The sequence below is a fragment of the Chiloscyllium plagiosum genome, chromosome 8, assembly GCF_004010195.1.
Source record: "Chiloscyllium plagiosum isolate BGI_BamShark_2017 chromosome 8, ASM401019v2, whole genome shotgun sequence".
NCBI lineage: Eukaryota > Metazoa > Chordata > Chondrichthyes > Orectolobiformes > Hemiscylliidae > Chiloscyllium > Chiloscyllium plagiosum.
The window spans coordinates 6,510,960-6,521,385 of record NC_057717.1 but is presented as its reverse complement, the minus strand read 5'-3'; positions in this window follow the sequence as shown (position 1 = coordinate 6,521,385).

Genomic DNA, 10,426 nt, shown 5'->3' with positions numbered 1-10,426 from the left:
ATTCAGCAATACAGGACAAACATGAATAAGCTTCCCCACTCTGTCAGGATAAGGGTCACTGCATTCTCTCTGGTCTCTCACACTCACTGTATATCTGTTACAGCACCTACTCCGGAACAAGGCTCATGCTCCACCACTCTCACTACTGTATGCAACATCTTCCTTCTCTCTGCCTCTCTCCGCTTCTCTCACCTCCAGTATACACCCTACATTAATAATGCTGCATATGTACAACACTGTGGACAGACCCCCACCCACACTCACTCCCTCCCTCCCTTTCTCCCGTTCCAGGAGAAACAGCCTGGAATAAGACAGAAAGGGCCAAGCTGGGTGGTGGAGTGCCCGATATCTATTCCCTTACCCCCTCCGCCTGCCATGTGGGGAGGACTCTGATAGGAGCCGGAGAGGACAGGGACGCCTCGTGTGGAGATTCTGAAACATCCACATCCCACCGACCGAGTAAGGAGCAATGTTCAGTGAACGGCAATTCTCACTTTAAACCCAATGTCTGTTCCATTTCCCCAGCACAACTTAGAAGCCGTGGCCCTGATGCCACTCCCCTTTTCTGCCAAGGTCTCGGTAGGCAGAACGATGGGATCACAACACATTGTCACCACCACCTCCCAGGAAGGTAGCACGGAAGGTCCCTCCAACACTCTTCCTGCAAACAGCTCAGTGACTGAAAACAATCTGTGATAGTTACTGCTCTCCCCCCTTTTCCCGACATGTTCAATAATCTGTTCTCAAATACACCCAGGGCCCTTTGCTCTTGCACCCCCTTTATAATGGTACAGTCAGTTTTCCTTTCAAAGTGCATCTCCTCACACTGTCCTGCAGTGATCGTCGAATTAAATCTACCTAAACTCTACACCAAGTTGGCGTTGTCCTATTGTTGTACTCCGTCCTCCACACACTTTACAATTCTTCCGGTTTGGTGACATCAATAAGTATCGAAGTTGTCATAGTGTCACACTCCAGTCAAAATAACGGAAAGAGAATGTGGTGCTGGAAAAGCACAGCAGGTCAGTAAGTAATGACTGCAGATGTTGGACATCAAGGTCGAGAGTGTGGTGCTGGAAAATCACAGCAGGCCAGGTCAGAAGTGGGATTTCAGACAGGGCTGATGACGGGCTTATGCCTGCAATGCCAATTCTCCTGGTCTTCAGATGCTGCCTGACCTGCTGTGCTTTTCCAGCACCACACTCTCAGCTTTGTTCCCCAACATCTGCAGTCCTTACTTTCTCCTGCAGAACAATTGAAATGTTGGCAGACTCACTGGTGTGATCAAGGTATACACTGATACTAAACGAGAGTAAGAAATAACAACACACATCCCAAAGACCCCCCCCCAAAAAAATGACATGTTGCAAACAGAGAAATAGAAACAATGTTGCCCACCTTACAGAGTGGGTGAAATAGACAGAATTTGCCACAGAGAAAGAGAAATACCTATCGACTCCCATGTTTGTCTCATGTCAGTGTATCTGTGTGTGTGTGTGTATCTGTGTGTGCGCACGCATGCCCATTTATTCGTATGTCTGCATCTGCGTGTATGTATCAGTGTGTATAACTGTGTGTATTAGCGTTTGTGTGTATCCCTGTGTGGGACTGGTCTGATGGTCCCTGCGTTGCTTAATGTGATGGAATTCTACATTGTGTTGGCCTCTCCACTCCATGGCACAGACAGTGATGGAGTCTGAAAACCGTCTGGAATTCAGTCAGAGAGGGAGGGCAGCAGGTAACAGCATCATACAAACTGACAGCAACATCAATAGGAATACACACATACACACATACATACACACAGTCTCTCTCTAGAGGGGTGCGGAGATGATTGCAGTTGTTCCGAGGCTTATATGGAGAAACGTCTGGGCTCACTCTGCAATGTAGAATTAATTGGTCTTTGGGAGGTATTAATGACAAACAGTGCACATATTAAGGAGTGTTTCCACAGCAGTTGTCTTCAGTGAACCATTGGTGGAAGGAGACGAGATAATTTGATTGAACGTTCTGCTACTTGCATTTTATTTGCTCTGCACTCCGACAAATGATAAGTGCGAAAGCATTCTCAATGACCCAATGGTGCCAGCAGATCAATGTTAGACATGTCCACCTCATTCTCTAATATCTCAGGGACAGTATTGCAAGGGATCAGACAAACTCCTCTCTGTTGCCAAGGCTATTCTGTGAATCATCGTACAGCCGCACAATGTAGGTGATTCACAGTCATTGATGTATTCTGAAACAAACGATGAGTTCGCCACTTTCCTCCTGTAGTCTAAAGATGTGCAGGTTAGGTAGACTGGCCATGCTAAATTACCCATAATGCCCAGGGATGTGCAGCTTAGATGGATTAGCCATGTGAAACACAGGGTTACAGGGATGGAAATGATTGTGCGACATTCTATGGCAGGTTAATGTGAACTAGATGGACTGAATTCCATACTGATCGGATTCTATGAAACCTGCTGCTTGCACAGTGGGGTTGGTGAACCAGCAGAGGGCGAAATTACATCATTTTAAACACACGAGGAAACAAGTTATTATCCCCCATTTCAATTAATCCATTGTCCCCAAAATAAGTGTGATCCCATTACACAGTGTTACAGATGAAATCAAAACTCTGAACAGAGATTAAGGAGTTAGCCAGGACCCTAACGTTTTCTTATTTTAAAGGTAAATGTAAGGTGCTGTGTTCCAGATCTTATTCAATTGATCAAACTAATTGACATTACGCAAAACACAAATTATTCGAACACTATAGTAAAAGTATAATCAAAAAAGATGAACGTGGATTAACTTAACTCTATTGGAAAATTTAGCAAAACTTAAAGAATTATTTTACTACTAAACAGTAATTGTTCCAATGTGGGAACAGCTCATAAATACACCCTGGGCACAAAATTCAGAAAAACAAATTGCAGGACACGCAACTCCTGCAACCCAGAAGGGAAAATTTCAGAGAGAGTAGCAGTCAAGGACATGTAGTACAGTTTCCAACCCTATTGAGATCCCGGCTACAACTGCTGCAAACTGCCAACTATTCCCCCTGGTTCTATGACACCTTGACTGTACTCATTGAGGCTGCTTCTATTGTTCCAACTTTAAGTAAAAACTAAGGTCTCACAAACTACTTACTCTAATTGCTCTGGAAGATTGTTCGATACCTGTGCCTTAAAACAACTTTAAAGAGCCCAGGATTAAAAAAAAAATCCTTAAATCTACAACAGACGCTTGAACAAACACACATACAGACACTCATATATGAACAAACATGCAAGCACATTGACACGATAGTGTCTTTCAGATAGAGTTAGGTAACCTTTTGATTAATAAGGGAATCAAGGGTAATGGGGAGACATGAGGATTATGTGGTTGAGAAACAAACCATCCATGATAAAGCAGTAGAGCAGATTCGGTGGAGCAAATGTCCTAATTCTATTGTCGTTTCTAATGATTGTTTGATACCTGGAAATGTCTTTGTGAGTGTGCTGTGCATAATGGTTTTAATAGTTATTTAACCAAAATATAGTCAGTGGTAATGTGGGGCATGTTTGGAAGGCTGAATGATTTTTGCCTATTGCAAATTATTGTTGTTTCCTGTTCCTCAAAAGTGGTGATGGTCTTTTTGTGAAGTTAACAGATTATAAAAGTTAGCGGCTTCCATTTAAGACTGAGTTAAGGATCATTATTTTTGCTTGGGGATTTTTTCATTCCCAGGGAACAGTGAAAACTGGGTTAATGAAGGTATTCAAGGCTGAGCTCAACTGAACTCTGATAGACAACAGAGTCAGTGTTTATTGGGAACAGACAGGAAAGGGATTCTCAGACACAATCACATCAGCCAGGAGCTTTCTGAATGTTGCAGCAGGCCTGAGGGACCAATTGGCCAACTGATGATTCTAGCTCCTGTGTTGTTCTCTCAATCCACTCCTCGATGTTGTTAAAGAAGGAGAGAAAGACCACATTCAGCTAGTGAGGCAATGAGATAGCGGGAGACCATTCTGATCCTCTAAGGATTTAGACAGAAACATGGTGATGTTATTCAGCTCTTCAGTACACACTACACGGCCCAGGGCGAGGCCCATCAAACAGCCAAAGGTGCTGCACAAGCACAGCAGACCCCTTAATATAACAGGAAGTAGTGCATAGAGATTAATATTGGTTTGCAGTTTGGAAAACCGATGCAGATTAGTCTCTGAGGCACTCCACTGGTTACAGTTATTTGAATGATCCGATGGATTGAAGCTCAATGAGCTAATATATCAAGATAGCCATTCAATACATTGTCAACTGGACGGAGAAAGTCAGCAATGGGATACAGACAGGGGTAGTTTATTGTGAAAACCTTCAACAGAGACTGTTTAATGTGAATTATGACAGTGTTTTGGCAGAAGGATATTAAAGCAGTAACTGTTTAAATGTGAGAGAAGGACACAGAAGGATTTGTGAGTAATGTTGTATGAATCATCTAAAGTTAGTCAGCATGTGCAGCAAATGATTAAGAAGGTAAATGGAATGATGCTACAAAGGGTATCAGGTTTAATCGTAGGAATGTTTTACTGCATCAGCACAGGGAGTAGGTGAGATCACACCTGATGCAGTGTGAACTATTTTTAATCCGAAACTGATAAAAAAGGAAGATTCAAACTGAGGAAGCACACCATTCTGAGGAAGGTTCACCAGACCCAAAATGTTAACTCTGATTTCTCTTCACAGAAGTTGCCAGACCCGCTGAGATTTTCTCGGCGATTCTGGGTTTTTTGTTCCTGATTTACAACAGGAAGTTGTGAGTGGTGTTTTATATTGATTTTCTGTTGGGATAACTGAAACTAGTGGTGTGCTCCAGGGATCAGTCTATATCCGTTATCCGCAGTTCTTTTCGTTTCCAGAAACAAAAATCATTTGATTTCGAAACTTTCAAGGTACTTCACCTTATTGTTTCTGAGCTGAAGGCCTTGAATTATGAAGGATATGCATTTTAGGTCCCGGTATAAGTGATTTTTCTGCTGTACTAAATAAGGTCTTGAAAACCGTGTATCAGGTGACTACCTGAGGAACATTTCCTCTTGTATGGGAGACTAAAACTAAGAAATCCATTTTAAGAATAAATTTTCACTTTGACAATATATTGGAAAGTCATTAACCTTTTTATAACAGGTAAAAGAATCATAGTCACAGAATCGAACAACATGGAACCACACGTTTTGTTCAACTAATACTACCAGCCTAAGTTTGGTCCATATCCCTTCAAACCTTTCCTTTTCTTGTACCCACCCAAACATCTTTTAAATGTTGTAACTGTACCTGCACCCGTTACTTCCTTTGAAAGTGTATTACGCACACTTATATCTCTATGTAAGAACAAATTGTCCCGCATGTACTTTTGAAATCTTTCTCTTCTCACTTTAAAATATTCTCGCTGGTTTGGAATTCCTCCGTCCGAGGGAACAGAAACATGCCATTCACCTTATCAATATCCCTCATGATTTTATAATGTTACCCTTGGATCTTCTGCACTCCAGGGAATAAAACATATGATCTGATCCAATCTCTCATTATACCCCAATCGCTCCGTTCTTGGCAACATTCTGGTAAATACATTTTAACACTAACAAGCTTGATAATGTCATTCCTCTGACTGAGTGATCAGAACCGGACCCAGTACTCCAAAAGAGGCCTTATCAATGCCTTGTACAACCTCAATATGAAATATCGACATCTATAGTGAAACGTCTGAGCGACAAAGGCAAACGTGCTAAATAACTTCTAAAATACTTTTTCCATGTGTGATACAAGTTCAAAGAATTATGTACTAAAATCCCTCGATCTCCTTGGCCTGAAGTATTACCTGGGAAATATAATTATTTGTTTTACGTCATGCATTTGTTTATTTCAACAAAATGCTGTACCTCACATCTACTTTATCTAATCGCCATCTGTAACTCCTCAATCCATTGACCTAATTGCACAATATATCTTTGCAATTGCAGACAACTGTCTCACTGCCTAATATAACTGCAATTTTGGTGTCATCTATAAATGTACCAACCATGCCTTCGATATTATCATCCTAACCTTTTACATCAATGACAAACAAAAGTCCATCCAGTACTGATCCCTGTGGAACACTGATGTCACAGGTTTCGAGGCCAAAGCAAAATCGTCTATTCTGTCTCCTCCTGTAAAACTGAATTTACATCCAGTTGTGAAGCTTAACAGCAATCCCATGTGCTCTAACTTTACTAATTAGTCTACCATGCAGAACCTTATCAAAGGCTTTGCTAATGTTCATTTAAACAACATCTACCATTCTGCTACAATCAATGTTTCTGTTTATTTCATTTTAAACAAATTAAAATCATGTTTATAAGACATGATTCCTCTCATACAAAACCTTTCTGACTAACACCAATCAGCCCTTCCCTCTCCATGCATGTAAATCTTATCTTTCAGAATCTCTTCCAACAACTTACTCATCACCAATGTCAGACACACAGTCTATTGTTTCCATGTTTTTCCTTCCAGCCTTTCTAAAGGTGCAGCATTAGCCACCCTCCAGTCCTCCAGTACTTCACTTGTGTGTATAAATGATTCAACTATAACTGCTGGTTTCCCATAGTTTCAAAGAACAAAGAGCAAAGAAAAAATTAAAAAGAGTATTACAGCACAGGAACAGGCCCTTCATCCCTCCAAGTCTGCGCCAATCCAGTTCTTCTGTCAAAGCATATTTTCTAAGGATCTGTATCCCTTTGCTCCCTGCCAGTTCATATATTTGTCTAGATAGATCTTACAATACGCTGTTGTGCCCGCCATTAATACCACTACAGTCAACGCGTTCCAGACACCCCCAACCTCTGCATAATGAATTTACCACATTTACCTCCCATCAACATATCCAATCTCATGTTGAACTCGTGGCCCCTAGAAATTCAGTACACCACTCTGGGGAAAAAAAAAATCTTCTTGCTGTCCACCCTATATATACCTCTCATGATTTTGTAGACCTCATTCAGATTTCCCCTCCCCGATCTCTGTCTTTCTAATGAAAATAATCCTAATCTACTCAACCTCTTTTCATAGCTTGCACCCTCCATATCAGGTAATATCCTAGTGAACCTCTTCTGCACTCTCTCCAAATCATCCACATCGCTTTGGTAATGTGGGCGACCAGAAATGTACCAGATATAATGCTGAACCATAGTCTTATTCAAGTTTAACATGAACTGCCAAATCCTGTACTCAATACCTAGTTTGATGAAGGAAAACATTTTATATGTCTTCTTGACAAATCTATTGACCTGCATTGCAACCTTCAGGAATCAAATGACTTGAACACCCAGAGATCTCTCTGTACAATGATTTTCCTCTAGACACTTCCACTTACTGTATAATTCGCAATTGAATTGGATCTTCCAAAATGCATGACCTCACATTTGACAGGATTGAACTCCATCTGCAATTTCTTAGCCCAACTCTCCAACCAACATATCTTTCCTTCCACAATGTCCTGACATACACATGATCCGGTCCTGGAAATTGATCAATCGTTATGGTTTCTCAGATCTTGCACCCACAAAAACACCCAAATATCTCTGCACTGGTCTTTTGTTTTCACAGTCTCCCTCCATATAAATAACCATTTGCTTTTTTATTCTTCCTTCTGAAGTATTTGACCTCACACTTTATTACAAAGAACTCTATCTTCCAATTACATAGTGCAGTTTTCTTACATCCTTATCACACCAAGCACTCCAACCTATCCTTACCATCATCAAATATGAATTGATTGCATTCTACGTCCCCCCACCAAAAAGAAAACCTTTAATGCACAGAGTAAGCAACTGGGAGTCCAAGGGCTGACATTTGTGGCACTTCACTTATTATGTCTCTCTGAGCTCACACAGACATATTCATCAAGACTCACTCATTTGTGTCTTCACAAATGTTTAATCTCTGAACAATAACCCACAAGTTCCTACCTTGTGCAATACACGCTTTATATGGTACTTTACAAAATGCTTACCAAATCTAATTACATAATCTAAGGGTTCACTTGTATTATCACTGCTTCTCCTTTTCGGATAACTCTATTGGGTCTCTTTGATTCCATTAAATTGTTGCAAATCACACTTTATTTTCCTGAAGAATGGACTCGAGCAGTTTCCTAATAATAGACATAAGGCTACCTGGCCCTTATTTTGCTGCTTTCTGCCTTCCTCCCTCCTTGAAGACAGGCATCACAGTAAGACCTTTGAATCCACTGAAATCCCCATGGACTGTAGTGATATTTCAACAAATGCCCGGAGTATGTCTCGAGCACATTCTTTCGAAATCCAGGAAACAGACCACAGGCTTCTGGTGGATAGTTTATCCGCAATCATATCCTTTATCAAACGGGTTGTCCTGAAGATAAGGCCTGCGATCCTTGGAATATTCTGTCGAAACAGTGTCACAACCAATATAAAATAGTTGTTTGAGTTATTTGAGAGTTTACGTTTTTCCTGTGTGGAATTTACCGATGTTATCTTCCAATTTTTCCAAAAAAGGTTTTAGCTACTTTTTTCTTATTTTTATTTCTGCATGGAGCCTCGTGCTGATTTTGTTTATACTTTGCAACAATTGACCTTCCTAAGTCGATTGTCTCCAACTTTCGGAGATGCCGGTGTTGGACTGGGGTGTACAAAGTTAAAAATCACACACCAGATTATATTCCAACAGGTTTAATTGGAAGCACACTAGCTGTCGGAGCGACGCTCCTTCATAAGGTGATGAAGGTTCACCTGATGAAGGAGCGTCGTTCCGAAAGCTAGTGTGCTTCCAATTAAACCTGTTGGATTATAAGCTGGTCTCCAACTTTGTACGTTTTACGAGTTTCAACTGGTGGGCTCTAAACAAAATAGTCCCAAACCTCTGGTCTACCAGCAGTTTTCATCTTTTTTGCGCATTTGTTTCAAGGGGTACTCACCTTGACTACATTTGCTTATCAAACAAAGTTTACCATCTCATCAGTTCCTTTTTGATGATTTTTAAATTTGTTCACGGAAGTAGGGAATCATTGGCTAGGTCAGCATTAGTTGCCTATCCCTAATTGAGCAGAAGGCAGTTATGAGTCAACCACAATGCTGTGGGACTGGAGTCACATATAGGCCAGACCAGGTAAGGATGGCAGATTCCTTCCCTCAAGGACTTTAGTGAACCAGAGAGGATTGCCCAACAATTGACAATGGATTCATGGTCATCATGAGCTTCTTCATTCGAGATTGTTTTTATTGAAATCAATTTTCACCATCTGCCTTGGCAGGATTTGAACTCGGGTCCCAGAACGTTATCGGTGTGTATAAATTTATAATTTAGCGATAACACCACAAGGTCATCGTCTACCCACCATATCTGATCATTGTGAAATGTTAACTTAAATGTCTGCCAACGTTATCAACTGAATTTCCTTTCAGTCTATTTTCTAGCTCATTGTTAGCAACAAGTGCCGAAGCTGTTGATTATAACATAAGAACTAGGAGCAGGAATAGGCGGTCCAGCCCTTCGACCCTGCTCCATCATTCAATAAGATTATGGCTGATCTTTTTGTGAACTCAGCTCCACTTAACCAACCTGTGACTGTATTCGTTATTTCTTCTATTGTTAGAAAAAAATACGTTACTTTAAAACAGTTTCCTGAATAGCGTCAATTACTTCCCTTTGCAAGAAATTCCACAGATTAACAAACCCCTTGGTGAAGACATTCTTTCTCAATTCAGTCCTAAATCTGCTTCCTCTAATCTTGCAGCTATGCCCTCTTATCCAAGCTTCACCTGTCTGTGGAAACATCCTCTCTATTTCTATCTGATCCATTCCCTTCATTATTTTATATGTTTCTCTAAGATCACCCTCATTATTCTGAATTCCAATTAATATAATCCCAATCTACTCAGTCTCCCCACATAAATCAACACCTCTCAACGCCGGAATGAACCTCCTCTGCATCCCCTCCAGTGCCAGTACATCCTTTCTCAAGTACGGAAACGAAATCTGCACACAGTACTGCAGATGTGATCTCACCAGCACCTTGTACAGCTGCAACATTACCTCTCTGCTTTTAAACTCAACCCCTTTAGCAAAAAAGGAGAAAATTACATTTGCCTTCCTAACCACTCCAGAAGCCACTGTAGGTCAACGATTATAGGGGTGAAAAGTGAATTAGACTCCGTGTGAGTTGATGGGCAAGCAGCAGAGTTGACAATAAGCTGAGGTTCATGGAGGGTATGAAGTGAGATGCCAATGAGACGATTATTAGAATAGTTGAGACTGGAGCGGACCCAGACATGGATGAAGATTTCAGAAGCAGAGTGCCTAAGGCAGGGATACAGATCGAGGCTGCAATAGAGCTGGGAAATGGGGAACGTTTTGGTGACAGATGAAGAAAATC